Source organism: Sinohyriopsis cumingii, chromosome 14 (genome assembly GCF_028554795.1).
Source record: "Sinohyriopsis cumingii isolate HCF-2022 chromosome 14, ASM2855479v2, whole genome shotgun sequence".
NCBI lineage: Eukaryota > Metazoa > Mollusca > Bivalvia > Unionida > Unionidae > Sinohyriopsis > Sinohyriopsis cumingii.
In genome coordinates, this window is record NC_142974.1 from 16853417 (window position 1) to 16868388 (window position 14972).

Consider the following 14972-nt stretch of genomic DNA (forward strand, 5'->3'; position numbering starts at 1 on the left):
CACAAAATTACCCATCAAACCGTAAGATTTCTATGAAATTACCGACAAAACCACATTGTTTTTATAAAATTACCATAAGATTTTTTTATCCAACAAGTATAAAACATGCCTAACGCGCAACATATTTATCGGAAGAACAAGAACGCGAAATAATAAATCTGCGCGGGGTTGAAAAACCAGTTCATGTGGCCTCGAAATATAAAATTGGACTTAGCAGGTTATATCGAATTTGGATCCGCGTGGGTGTATACGATTACCCGGCGGGGTTAACCGGAATTGGCCGCGGTGGCGAAGAAGTAACCTACAAACTAAAATGACTACAACAAGAAAAAGCTGAAACGATAAAACTAAATAACAAACTCAAGGAAACCAAAACCAAGCGAAAAAAATAATCCATCAGATCAACGAGGTGGAAAAAATTAATAAAGAACTCGATAAATAATACGCTGACATGTTATCACGAAAATCAGAAATAGAATCCAATATTAAGTTTACGAAGTGGGAACATTCAGAAACTAAAAAAAAAATGCACGAACAAGCACAACACGACTATGGCAAACTGACTCAAGACTATAAAACAATGCAAGATGAACTTGAATCAACCAAAGAAAAATACGAAGCGACCATACGCGCGTTGGAAAAAATAGACGAACAATATAAACGCGCTTGTGAAGTTCATCAAGAACGAAAGAATCAACTATCGGAGCTTCAAGACAGTGTTAAAACCATAAATAACCAAACTGAGGTCTTAAATCGTGAACTCGCCGAGGATAAAAAGATTCGTCAGTAGCTTAAATACGAGTTGTACCCGGTTTCTCAACGGGTTGGTCAGCGGGCTGCGGCTGGCTGAGATCTCCAGGGATTTTATCTTTACAGTTTGTGCCGATGAGATCTCCGGGGATTTTATCTTCACCAGACATAAGATCTCCACAGTCTGCGGAATCTTTAACTTTCCTTTTTTTTCAAATTGAGATATTCCTCAGCGATTGGAGGATTTTCTTTTGCGATACAATGTTTTGTAGATCTTTTTTGTAATAAATCAATAACGATCTGTAGGCGTTTCCTTCGTATCTTCTGCAGATCTCAATATCACCTCGTACTCCGCGCCTACAACCTAAACACGGTTTGGGACCTGTTGATCCTTTTTTAATACTTTGTATGTGGTTTCCGCAATATTCCCCGTAACATCTTTTGTTGCAAATTTCTGTGGATCCCGCTGGAAGCCACTTACAGTTGTTTGTTCCGATTTCGAATGGCATTATATAATACTATTTTAAATTTTTCAATTAAATACTTAACTTGGCAAAAAAGTTATGTGATGAGTAAAAAATAACGAGACAGACAACGATTTACTATATTCTTCAGGCAAAAATCTAATTAAAAGATATACCGACGATGATTTCGTTGACGACTTAGGACCAGGGCGATCTTACATCAAATCCCTTCCAGATAGTTTTTTTGTACCACCGGAATCTTGGCACGGACTTCGGGGCTATTATTCGAGACAATTAGGTCCTATTGTGCATGTTGAGAGTAAACAAGACGCCATTGACCTGTTAACGTGTCACAATTTCCTCATGCAGGGAATTATAATTCAGCGATTTGGCGAGTTTAACGTGTTTGTGTCCAACGAGGATTTTAATTAAAACGCATTTCAGTTTCAAGGTGGTTGTTCGGTCACTGAAATTATTCCACGAACCTGATTAAGATACCCAGAATTTGATCTCGATACGAAACCCGCCGTGGGTGTATCTGACATTATCGATTATTTTTCGATGCTGTGTGACAGTCCAAACGTGTACTTGTTCAAGACTAATAGCGGTTATCACGTTCTTGTCAAATCCAACCCGGTGACGTTTGACGAATACAAATCGCTGTTGAAAAAAGCTGCTGCGGAAAAACCAGAATACGCCGTGGATACTCAAGCTGGTTTTTATTCGATCAAACTTCCTTTGACACGATCTTATAAACCCGGGCGAAACACGGAATATAAAACACTGATTTCAGGTCAGGCTAAAAAACCATCTGAATTACTTGTTTGTCCAGTATCGATACAACCTAAATATGCGCGTGTTGAGGAAAAATCCATAAACAATCCTGTAACAGTGGACGATACTGATCTTCTACTAGAGGAAATCTCGATCGCTTTGACTGGTCAACCTGGTCAGATCACTGGTATTGTTGGAACACACGATTGTATTGTGACGTTATCGAGAGCGCCAGGACACTTTTGCAACATTTGTCAGCGCAGACACGGCTATGACAGTTTTTATGATATTGTTGCATCAAAATGCATCGACGCGTATGTGACAGTGTACCCGGATAGGTTTATGATCGGTTGTTTTCGATGTCTGGGTAGTATAATTTCAATTCCAAGAAATTCAACTGTGGATTCGACACCTGAGCCTAATCGGGAATATCTTAAGTATTTAGCGCGATCGAAATTTTGTAAAATCACACACACGCGAAGAAACCCTGATTATCAATACACTGCAGTGCCAACATATAAATCCGGTCCGGGATGTAAGATTATTTCTGACGGTGATTATATTGATGGATCAGCTTGCGGTACGGGAAAATCAGAATCGGCTTGGAAATCGATCAAACCGGGTCAGTCTGTGTTGTATATCTCGCATCAAAAACTTTTACTTGGAAGATCCAATCTGATTACAACATTGAATCCTATCTTGATGCACCTGGGGATATTGTTTTTCAACTAGGATGCAACAGAAGAGTTATTGTACAAGTAGAATCACTTTATCGCGTCAAGGGAATTCCGGATGTGGTTGTCGTGGACGAGTGGCATGGAATTCGCAGACAAATCTTTTCCACGGTGAGATATTCAAAATCGCGTTGGATCAAGTTTGCTGGGTTGGTTAGATCAGCGTATCGGGTTATTGTTCTTGATGCGGATGCTGACAATGATGACCTAATGCTGTTTCGGGATATTCTCAAGCGAGTCAGTATGAAATTTATCATCAACGATTCCAAGATCGATCACGGTAAAAAATTCATAGTGAAAAACTCTCATCGGGATAATAATGAAGACTTATTAAAAACCCTTGCAGGTGGAAATCGTGTTGCAGTGTTCACGCACAATAAAATACAAACAAAATACTCCGTTGAGGGTTTAGCTAAACAACTTCAACACGCAGGATATGAAACACGGTACTATCACGCTGATACAAATTAACAACAACGAGTTCATGATTTCTCAAATATCAAGACCGCGTACGACCACGTTGATGGTTTGATCTTTAACCTTACTCTGGAGGCTGGTGTTAGTATTGTTGATGAGCGCTTCAAACATCTTTTTGTGTTCTCGGTTGAGTTAGGATCCGTTGAGGCAACCAAACAAGCGCTGCATCGTTTTAGATGTGCTAGTGAAATCAGTTATTCTGCATCGTCGCATCTTCGCGAGGATCTTCCACGGACCCGTGATGAAATTATAGCCGCGATAATAAACCAGGAAAGAAATTTATCCAAGGAAGTATTACCGTTTAGAACTCCCAATGTTGGTGAGATCGATTCCGATTACGGGTTTGCGTTCATCAGTAACATCATCGAAGAAAACAGTTCACATGTGATGTTTACCCAACGATTAATCTCATCTCTCGCGGATACTGGTTATGAGATAATTCAAACACCACCGGACGATTATCCAACTTGGCTGTTCAAACAGACAAAAAAACCAACCCTGAAAGATAGTCCTGTCATTGATGATTTCTTGCGGACCAGTGTCGGTAATCGAGTAAAACAATCTAAAAAAAATGTAAAAGATCCCGCGGACGGAGATATCTCCAAAGACGAATCTCTCAAAGAATTTCTCAAAACAGTTTTTCCTGATAATCCTAGAGATGCTGATGAGATTCCTCAGTGTTACAAATACGATCCGGCCGAGCAACTAAAACCATATTATAAAAAACTAAAATACCTCAATAGTGTGTTTCAATGTGATGTAAGTAAACTCGACGAAGATGATATTGAGCGTCTATACAAAAAATCATCGCAGATGACACGATCTCAACAAATTACCGGAGATAAGTTTAATAACGGTCAAAATGTAGCTGTGATAGTATTTCGATCCGATAAAATTTCTCCCGAACAAGCACTAAAAATCGTAAGAGATGTCCTTGAATTATTAAAACTACCAGATGTAGTTCCGGATGATCTCAGTGGGACAATAATACGAATAATCCGTGACGAGCTCGTGGTGAATATCGAAACAATGATCCGAGACCCTGATCAGATGAAAAAATATAACTTGCTAATGAAATATTTCAGTAATATCTTTCCTGAAGTGCGATTACGATCAAAACATCTAACCGTAAAAAATATGATCGAGAAGATCAAATTGATCTATAAATGATTCGGTGCAGAGTTAAAATCAGATATTAATAAACACGCAGAACGAGGTGATTACACGCTATATTATCCTGAGTGGCCAAAGTCGGATTTTATCAACAACGATAAATGGTTGAATACTTTTATTCCCGATCATGGATCTGGTGGTAATGACATAGATTTGTCACAGTTAGGGATGAACGATCACAATAAATTATTAAAATTTCACATCTGGAGCATCAATAATTGGTTTAGTCGATATGATTCAGACTGTTAAACTTTATACAGTTTGGAGCAACTGTTACAATTCTGACACTTGCTCCATTTTTTCTCTCAGATTTTTTATTAAAGGCTTCCTATGATAATAATAATAGAAGTCTTAGATTTTTGATTCAAGGCTTCCTACAATGACAATAATGCAAGTCTTAGATTATCAAGACTAAAGTTTGGAGCAACTGTCAGAATTATTAATAATTATTAACAATTTTGCTCCATTTTTTCTCTCAGATTGTTGATCTGAAGCTTCCTACAATGACAATAATACTAGCCTTAGATTATCAAATTAAGACTAAAGTTTGGAGTAGTTAACAATTTTGACACTTGCTCCATTTTTTTTCTCTCAGATTGTTGATCTGAAGCTTGCTATGATAATAATAATAGAAGTCTCAGATTGTTATTCCGAGGGTAAAATTGGTACAACTATCATAATTAGATAGTTGTACCATTTTTTTCTCTCAGATTGTTGATCTGGAGCTTCCTATGATAATAATAATACAAGCTTTAGATTATCAAATTAAGACTAAAGTTTGTTGACAGTGTCATGTAATTAATGATTATGACACTTGCTCCATTTTTTTCTCAGATTGTTATTCTGAAGGTTCCTACAATGACAATAATACAGGTCTCAGACTGATAAATTAAGACTAAAATTTTGAGCAACTGTCAGAATTATTAATAATTATTAACAATTTTGACACTTGCTCCATTTTTTTTCTCTCAGATTGTTATTCCGAGGCTTTCTATGATAACAATAATAGAAGTCTCAGATTGTTATTCTGAAGGTTTCCTATGATACAGGTCTCAGATTGTTGAAGGTTTAGACTGTCAGAAATCCCGACTGAAGGTCGTGAGCGCAATTGATATATCCGAATTCGATAAGTATCTATAACCATCGTGCACTGCTGTTATCGTTCATGTAGAAATTTTCCCGATGAAGATCATCAAATATCTTAAATGCACAACTGATATGATTTGCCGCATTTGAAATATTTCCCGATTTAGCAATTCTACGTTGAAATTCCCTGCGAAATTCTACTACGATCGGAATCAGCGAATAAAAAGTCAAACCAGGTGAATCCGTGCCGATGATCGGAATAATCCGACCGTGCTGGTATTTAAAAGTCATCATGAGATCCAACGGCAACAAATAATACTTACGGTCACCATCTTCGATCGATACATCACGGAAATAACCGCGATGAAGTTTTTGTAGTGCTATTTTATCGTGCAGAGTCATGCCGGGTAACATCATACTCGTTGGGATCTCTGACTGAAATTTTGACTGACCGGTTTGTTAAACTTTGATCTGTGTTTGATAAACTTTATTAGTTTCCGCACGGTGAATTCCAGACTGCCACATTTATGCTCGAGGTCCCACAGCGACTCTCGCAAGTATTTAATTTCGTTGAGATCTCGCAGAGACATATACAATTAATAGTGTTCAACTGTTAAACGCTTGAATAAATATATTCATGGAGGAACTAATCGAATATATCAATGATAATTTAAAATTTAACCCGGTTGATAAAATCGTCATTAAATTTAAAAACAACGGCCAGCAAATAAAACTTTACAGCAATATATCACGCGGGTGCACCGAGCGAGGATTTTCATGTAGCGGACCAGTAGATCGAAATGAGAAAGCTCGTCGAAGAGTCAAACAGCGATACTATCAGAGGCATCCTGATAAATCCTCAGATTGTTAGGATCCCTATATGTTTTAAACAAACACTATTTAAAAAAATAAATTTCATGAGTATAATGCCAAAAAAGATTCCGAAACGTGGTTCATATATCTTCGATTTGACCCGAAATGGGACTGACCGACAACGATATGAGTATTACCAACAACTGCTAAGCTCACCTGAATTCACGGGTAAATCAGTATTAATCATCACTCCATAATCTTTTACTTGTCGGATTTTTTTACTTATCGGATTTTTTTGTCAGATTTTTTTTTACTTATCAGATTTTTTGTTAGATTTTCTTTTACTTGTCGGCTTTTTTTGTCAGATTTTGATTTTTTTTTTTTCTTATTATTATTATCATAGAGATGCCACGGGGGTGATATTAACCGAAGATAATATCGAAGATATCGTTTTATTACGGGATAAGAAACCTGTGACAGAAATCGCAGATAAATATAAAATTGGTTTTAACCGCATTTACGCGATATGGAACCAAGCTGATTCAGAAAAGAAATCTGCGGAGATAAAATCTCCGGAGATAAAATCGGAGATAAAAGAGACTGATTTAGTAACTGAAAACAACAAGCTGAAAAAAGATCTTACACGAGCTGAGACACAACTCAACAAGAATAAAAAAAATCATTAACGAACTAAAATTATCGATAAATGCCAATCAGCAAGTGCTGTCTAGTGTTGATAATCTAATAGCGGAATTAAAACGATTAACTGAGGAAAATTCTGTATTAAAACAGGCTGTACAACAAAAAAGACCAACCAAACCTTCCAAAGGGGTAAATAAAAAATAAAAATACTACCTGAAATCATGATGAGGTAAATACCTGAAACAGTTATCTCGATGAGGTAAATTAAATAAAAAAATAAAAAAAAATAATAATGCCCAAAACAGTTAAATTATCCCCCGACGATGAAAATAAAATCCTGTCAATGAGAGGTGTGACACCGGTGGCTGATATCGCTCGAGAATATAAAATTGGTTTTAACCGCATTTATGAAATATGGAAGAAACCTGTACATGTTTCCGATGAAACTTTCAAAAAATCCCTTGATGAGCCCTTTACACCTGTAGATTTCAAGGATATATCTCTTGAACCTTTAGATGAATCAGTTTAAGAATTAATACAACTAAGAGCTGAAAACACAAACTTGAAGTTGTTACTGAAATCCGGTGATGAAAAAAATAAAAAACTAACCGCGAATTATAAATATCTCTACGATGGTTTTATCAGCCTAAACGACCATTTTGATGTGTTGTTACAGTATACTCGCGATGCTGGATTAAATGTTTGAGGTTTAATAATACAAACATCAGATTACTATTCTGAGGTAAAGTTTGGAGCAACTGTCAGAATTGTTTATATTGATTAATAATTTTGACACTTGCTCCATTTTTTTCTCTCAGATTGTTATTCTGAAGCTTCCTATGATAATAATAATACAAACCTCAGATTGTTAATCTGACGGTAAAGTTTGGAGCAACTGTCAGAATTATTAATAATTATTAACAATTTTGACACTTGCTCCATTTTTTTCTCTCAGATTGTTATTCTGAAGCTTCCTATGATAATAATAATACAAGCCTCAGATTGTTATTCTGAAGTTTAATAATACAAGCCACAGATTAATACATCACTACTAGGTACAATTTGTTATTTTAGGAGACTGTTAATCTGCAAGACAATCTATCATATTCAGACAGTATATATACAGGATTGATTATTAAAATTTTACAAAATACTATATCAATGTCACTGGAACAATCTTTAACAAATCTCACTGATGAGGTTATATACGCGCGAGACGATCTTCAGTCTTCGATGCTGGATCTCGAAAATCAAGTTGAAAATTTAGATTTTACTGTGCGGGAAATAGTAAAACTCATTAAGAAACATTTCAAAGACAGCGATAGAAAAAATATTCTTGATCCTTATAACGGTGAACCAATAATTCTTTGAATCTTGCAGAGATAGTTTCAACAGAATAACAATCTAAGTCTCGGATTTACAATGACACTTTCCACACACTTTAGTCTTAATTTAGCAATCTAAGGTTTGTATCATTGCCATTGTAGGAAACCTCGGATCAACAATCTGAGATCAAAGTTTGTTGAAAGTGTCAAAATTGTATATATTTATTAACAATTTTGACACTTTCCACAAACTTTAGTCTTAATTTGACAATCTGAGACTTGTATTATTATTATCATAGGAACCTTCAGATCAACAATCTGAGAGAAAAAATGTCACAAGTGTCAAAATATATAATTCTGACAGTTGTGACAAACTTTAGTCTTAATTTATCAATCTGAAACCTGTGTTATTATTATCATAGAAACCTTCAGATTAACAATCTAAGAGAAAAAAATGGAGCAAGTGTCAAAATTGTATATAATTATTAATAATTCTGACAGTTGCTCCAAACTTTACTCTCGGAATAACAATCTGAGACTTGTATTATTATTATTATCATAGGAAGCCTTGAAACGACAATCTGAGAGAAAAAGTGTGGAAAGTCTCAGAATCACTATAAAAATAAAAAATTATATTGATTCTGAGACTTTCCACAAACAGATACAGGGTTTGAAATAACAATCTGAGACTTCTATTATTATTATCATAGGAAACCTTGAATCGACAATCTGAGAGAAAAAAATGGAGAAAGTGTCATAATCATTAATAGTTTTATATGATTCTGACACTTTCTCCAAACTTTACCCTCGGAATAACAATCTGAGACTTGTATTATTATTATCATAGGAAACCTTGAATCAACAATCTGAGGGAAAAAAATGCTGAAAGTGTCAGAATCATTAATAATTATATATGATTCTGACACTTTCCGCAAACTTTACCTTCAAAATGACAATCTGAGACTTGTATTATTATTATCATAGGAAACCTTGAATCGACAATCTGAGAGAAAAAAATGGAGAAAGTGTCATAATCATTAATAATTTTATATGATTCGGACACTTTCTCCAAACTTTACCCTCGGAATAACAATCTGAGACCTGTATTAGGAATCTTCAGGAGAAAAAGTGTGACAGTTGTCACAACTCAGGATTTGACGATCCTATAGTGTCCCAGCGCTCGTGTGTTTATATCGTCAACACAATATCGTTTGTCATCGAAATTATTCAGCCCGGATTTGTAAATTTCGTCCGTGACCACTTCATTTCGATACGATCTAAAACCGCTTGTGACCACCGTGGGTAACTTCATTCCTATGGTTCTAGACAGCGCTGTTAAATAATCCTTGAATTTCAGTTTATTTTTTACGTATCCGTTATTGATCCCTTTTGCTTTTTTAGTCTCTGTTGTTTCAGTTATCAACGAATACATCTTAGATCGAAGTCCCACGAATTCCTTCACGGGAACAAACGCGAATTCGTATTTCATCTTTCCAAACACTTTCTTGTTAGTGTTATCGTTGAATTTACCTTTCACGTCAGATAAATCAAACAAATCCCTGTGGTCGTAAATGTCCTGGTAAAGGTCATCTTGACAATCTTCCCCAGGAATCTCATAAACAAACGAATCCGTATCCGTGAACAACAATCTCGCATGAGGACATTTCGTTGCAGTAAACCCGTAATGAAACCGAAACATCATCCACTTTGATAAATCTAGCACAGACGCACCAATATAAATCGGCTTGCACAGATACACGTTGGATTGTTTCATTGTTATTAACACGAGATTGTCCGTGATTCTTTGTTCTCGCTCAAAACAGTTTGACTTGATTAGTTTATTTCGTCTGCGTAAATCATTTACGGTTCTCACATCAACGCGTTTTCGGATATTTTCCATAGTCTTGCCAAATACTGAATTGTTCATCAGCTTAAAAAGTCTTTTTCGAAATCTGATTTTGCTGCTGCTGTTCTTGTTGTATTAGCATCGATGTAGGGTTTCATCCACGTGGAGTGATTAAACTGTAACACTTTCTGAACCTTAACTAAAACCAATCCAGCATCGAGAGCTTGTTTCAGTATCGCGTAATGACATACATATCGTCGTTTGTTATAAAGATTCGGAACGAGTTTCTCAACAGTGCAAGGATTAGTTGTTCGTAACACTAATTGTTCCCGCGATAACATGTCGTCGTTGATGCGCATTCGCTCGGGCAGAAACGGATAGTCGTTATGAAGATCGTGTAAATGACTCGGATAATCAACATCTACCTCGATGAAATAGCCAGTATTTGGATCCATTTCATTAAATTTAACCCCAGACAGATCACCCTTCCAATCTGATGTTGTCAAAAACTCATCTACAGGAATCCATTTGAATCCGCTGCGAGGCATCGGCATACACATTGCACTGCCATAGAGATTGTTTATGTCGAGGTAGGTAATATAATTGCTAGGTTGTGTTGAATCATAGTCGTTAAGGTATTTGTTATTTGCACAGGCGTATTTTTTCGTAATAACACTAATTCCACCCCGTATTCCTTTCTCGATAAACAAATACATATCCTGGTCAGTTAACAGTTCCAACTTGATTTTTGTTGTCTTTAGTAACGCATCCCATGACAATCCCGGTGCAGAAAAATAGTGTGCGGGATCTAAACCATAATACCCCATTGAAGTTTTTCGGAATTGTTCGAATACATCTGAAAGCAACAACACATCAACGCGCAAATAAAGATCGTGATAGTCTCCAAAATCCTTACAGGAAAATGCATTCCAAACTTCTATCGCGTGCTGGTAGTCTTTATCCGATATGTGTTTGTCGTGCAACGATGAGTAAAATTTATCTTTGCTGGGAAGTGTTGTCTCAGTAAATCTATTAGGGTTATCAAAGTACTCGTAAGGAAAGATGCCTTTGGTTGTTAAATATTTCATCTGACTTTCATTGTAGTGTTAGCTCATTCAGGGTAAACTAGAACAATTTCTCGCCAGTGTGTCCAGTGATGTGTTCATAAACTGAATACTATCTATGAATCGAAGTCGACCAACCGAAATTGACATCAATCGTTCTGAGTTGTTTGGAATACAGTTGATTTTTAGTTTATGCTCGTTGATGTATTTAACGATTTCAGGATGACTTAACGCGCGAATAATAAAATGACCGTCATACCCACGAAGGTTGTGAAAGACTAACGGAATAAATCTTTGAATCTGACAGCATTTTTTTGTGTGCGGCACCACGATATTTTCTCACAGCGTAATCATAAAATGGAACCTTATCATCGTTGAGATCTTTTTTACAAACATAACATCGTACTGCGCTCTTAAAAGAATTTAACCCCACAAAGAAAACTCCTGTGTCTGCTATTTTTTGTATTCGAGCTTCTTCCTCAAAGAGATATTTTAGCATATGGACTTCCGGTGGAAGATCGTTAATACTACTAACGCGATAAACCGGTGATAATTTTGAGTATTTATTAATGGTACAAACCGTGTTTAAACAATATGATTCTGGTTCATGTTTCTGAACTCGGATTGTTTTAAAACCAGATCTACAAGGTTGTTGTCCACAAATACATTTTAAGTTCTTAGTCGGAACAATAAACGATTCAAAGTCTCCGTAGATCACAAAAGGCATTTTAATGGTTCGTTTCCATTTCTTAAACTCTAAGATGTTTTTTTCCCTGCTCGGGTGTTGTTGTCTTTGTAGTTTCATAACAGTATTGATTGTGTTCGATAAGTTTTTGTTGCGTATCAAAGCCGCATTAGCAACTGTAACAAAAATAAATTTTGTTTTTGTGTGCTGTCATACTTGATCTTGCAAATCTGCTGAATCTTTTATCCAAGCGTAATGATTGTCAAACCAAAGTAGATTTATTACAGAGTTATCGGTGATGTGTTTGGATGCTGGTGAGATTCTTATTGGAAAAGGTCTTTACGAGTCATCCAGCGAGAACACATTGATCCCGTTGGGAAACAATGTTGGATTCTGTTTTTCGATTTATGACACTTGTTTTACTAGAGTTGGATAATCTTTCCCGATCATGTTGATGCGACCTTGATACGGTAAATATTTGTTTACTCGATCTGCGTTATCGCTCGCGGGAAACAACGCTGACAGCAGCACCCAAAGCACACATTTTTCATCAGAGTTCTTTACGTTAATGCACAACTTTGTGTTGATAATTTTTTGTGGTAGTTTTTTTGTAAGATCCACCTTTTGACATTTCAAACGCGTGTGCGGATATCAAAATGTGATCAATCCTGTCTATGACCCAGCCAGATCCGTACGATGTAAATTTATCTACTTCCGATGAAATATCTTGATAAATGCTATTTGCGATCTCATTCAGGTCTTTATCGCGATATACAATTTTAGTGTGCGATCTAAGATCGGTCATTTGTGTTTCCGTGGGATTAGTCGCCTTGTACATATCGATGTTGTAGGCGACATTTACTTTTATTGCTGGATGAACCAATAACACTTCCGGAATCAACTCATTTATTAATCTTGTTAAATCATGAAGCCTAAAATAGTTGTAGTTTTCTGACCGCGGAATAAATTTTATTTCCCTATCAAAACCCCTAAATGACTCATTGTCGATGATGAATCCGCTTTCTCTATCCTGCAGTTGTCTCATGACATTTTGATATTTTTTAATCGTTTCGATTCTCGCGGATAGTTCAGCCAGCTGCGCGTTAGATCGTGGCCACGGAGCATCTGACTTGGTTAGTTTACGATATTCATCCACGAGTTTGCGAGCATACTGCTGCCTACTCATCTTAGACTGAACTTTGGACGAGTTCATTTTTTATATAAAACACTATTCGTTTAAATACTATTTACCATATTTTTGAAGCAGATTTATCTTTAAGATAAAAACATAATTAGAAAAAAAGTAAGAGTATAAATGTATAATTTGTACACCTGTCAGTGGTTGATCGCAGGAACCACAAATTGATGCGGCAAGGACTGTATTAGAGATTACTGCGGTGCTTATTCTTATTTGTTACGAAAAAGCCCTAACGCTGGTACTCATCCTTGTCTTAAATGTGGAGTTGGTGTTCGCAGAAAAATGCAAATTTGTAATAACTGCGGCGGATCCGCTTACAGAGCTATTCTGACTTATTATCGAAACAGAAATAACAAATTTGTGCTCCGTGAAGCCCCACCAACCGCTGAAGAGTTTCTTTCCAGGTATAAACCCTCAGTTGCCCAATCTGAGCCCTCCCAGGATACCCAAATAAAATCTCCGTAGAGCCCTCCCCGGGACAAAACTCCAGTTAACTTAAAATTTTGTATTTAGTTTGATTACCACGAATTGGCCTCTGCACGGAGTTGTCTTTTGATACAGCTGGGGTTTTTTCATTATGATATACTTTAGGTACCCCAAAATGAAAAGTTTTATAGACCTCGGTTTGGTTAACCAGGCCTTATAAAAAAATGACAACTGAGCCAGCTTTTTAACATTGAAATTTCCCATAGGGATTTTAGGCTCAGTTGTTGTAGCAGGTTTTTTTTAATCATGGTTTGAGGCCTGTAGTAGTAATAAAAATAAGAAAAAAGCCTTCTACGGGTCGGTGAGCCAGAATCCACATTTCACTATACTAATCAGGCTGAGGCATAGTTCTTACTAAAGATACGCTCTGTCAATGTCAAGAACCATCGTGTCAGGCTGAGGCAATAGTTCTTACTAAAGATACGCTTTGTCAATGTCAAAAAACATCGTGTCAGGCTGAGGCAATAGTTCTTACTAAAGATACGCTTTGTCAATGTCAAAAAACATCGTGTCAGGCTGAGGCAATAGTTCTTACTAAAGATACGCTCTGTCAATGTCAAAAAACATCGTGTCAGGCTGAGGCAATAGTTCTTACTAAAGATACGCTCTGTCAATGTCAAAAAACGTTGTTTATGGCTTAGGTGAGAACTATTTGTTCTTGAAATTTAAGTTTTTCACATTTTAGCAAAATCTTAGGGATCTTTTCGAAAATGACATTATTTTTGCAATAATAATTGTGTAGAAACAATGTCATGAAATGGATGTCTACGCCACTATGTCAGCAACTGGTATGTTGTTGTTGTTTTGGGTGTAACACCATTTCTCAGCGCACGATAAGCTATACATGGCGACCAGTATGAATAGTGGAGAAAGAACCCGGGTAAAACCCTAGTAAAACCACGGACCCACAGAAAGCTACGGACAACTTTCTCACATACTCACACTGACCTAGACCGAGACCTAGACCGAGACTCGAACCATTGTAGACAGCGGTGAGACGGCAGTGATCGGTAAACGCGAACGCTTTAGACCATTTGGGAGCTGGTACGTTGTTCACTGCATATACATATATAATCTTTCTGCAGTATTTTTTTCCGTTTCAAATGATGTCGTTTATTGCATTCTCGCTATCGTGACTTTAATTACAAGCTCTGCTATAACTACAAGTTTGTAGGGTATTACGGCTCCCACTACGATAGTCATGCCAACTGATCCCTATCATGTCTTCGTCCTGTCTGTTGAAGTTTCACAAGACTTTTGCCTAAGCTTGATACTTTTCAATCAATTTTCGTGCCATATATGATTGCACATCTTGTATTTGCAGTGATATTTATTGTGTAGCAATATGGCCAGTACATCGTTTCGTTCATGCTATTTACTCCGTGCAAGTGATTGGCTGCTTTATCTTTGTGATATGCTCACACTGTCACGTGATTCACTGATTGATCTTTGTTC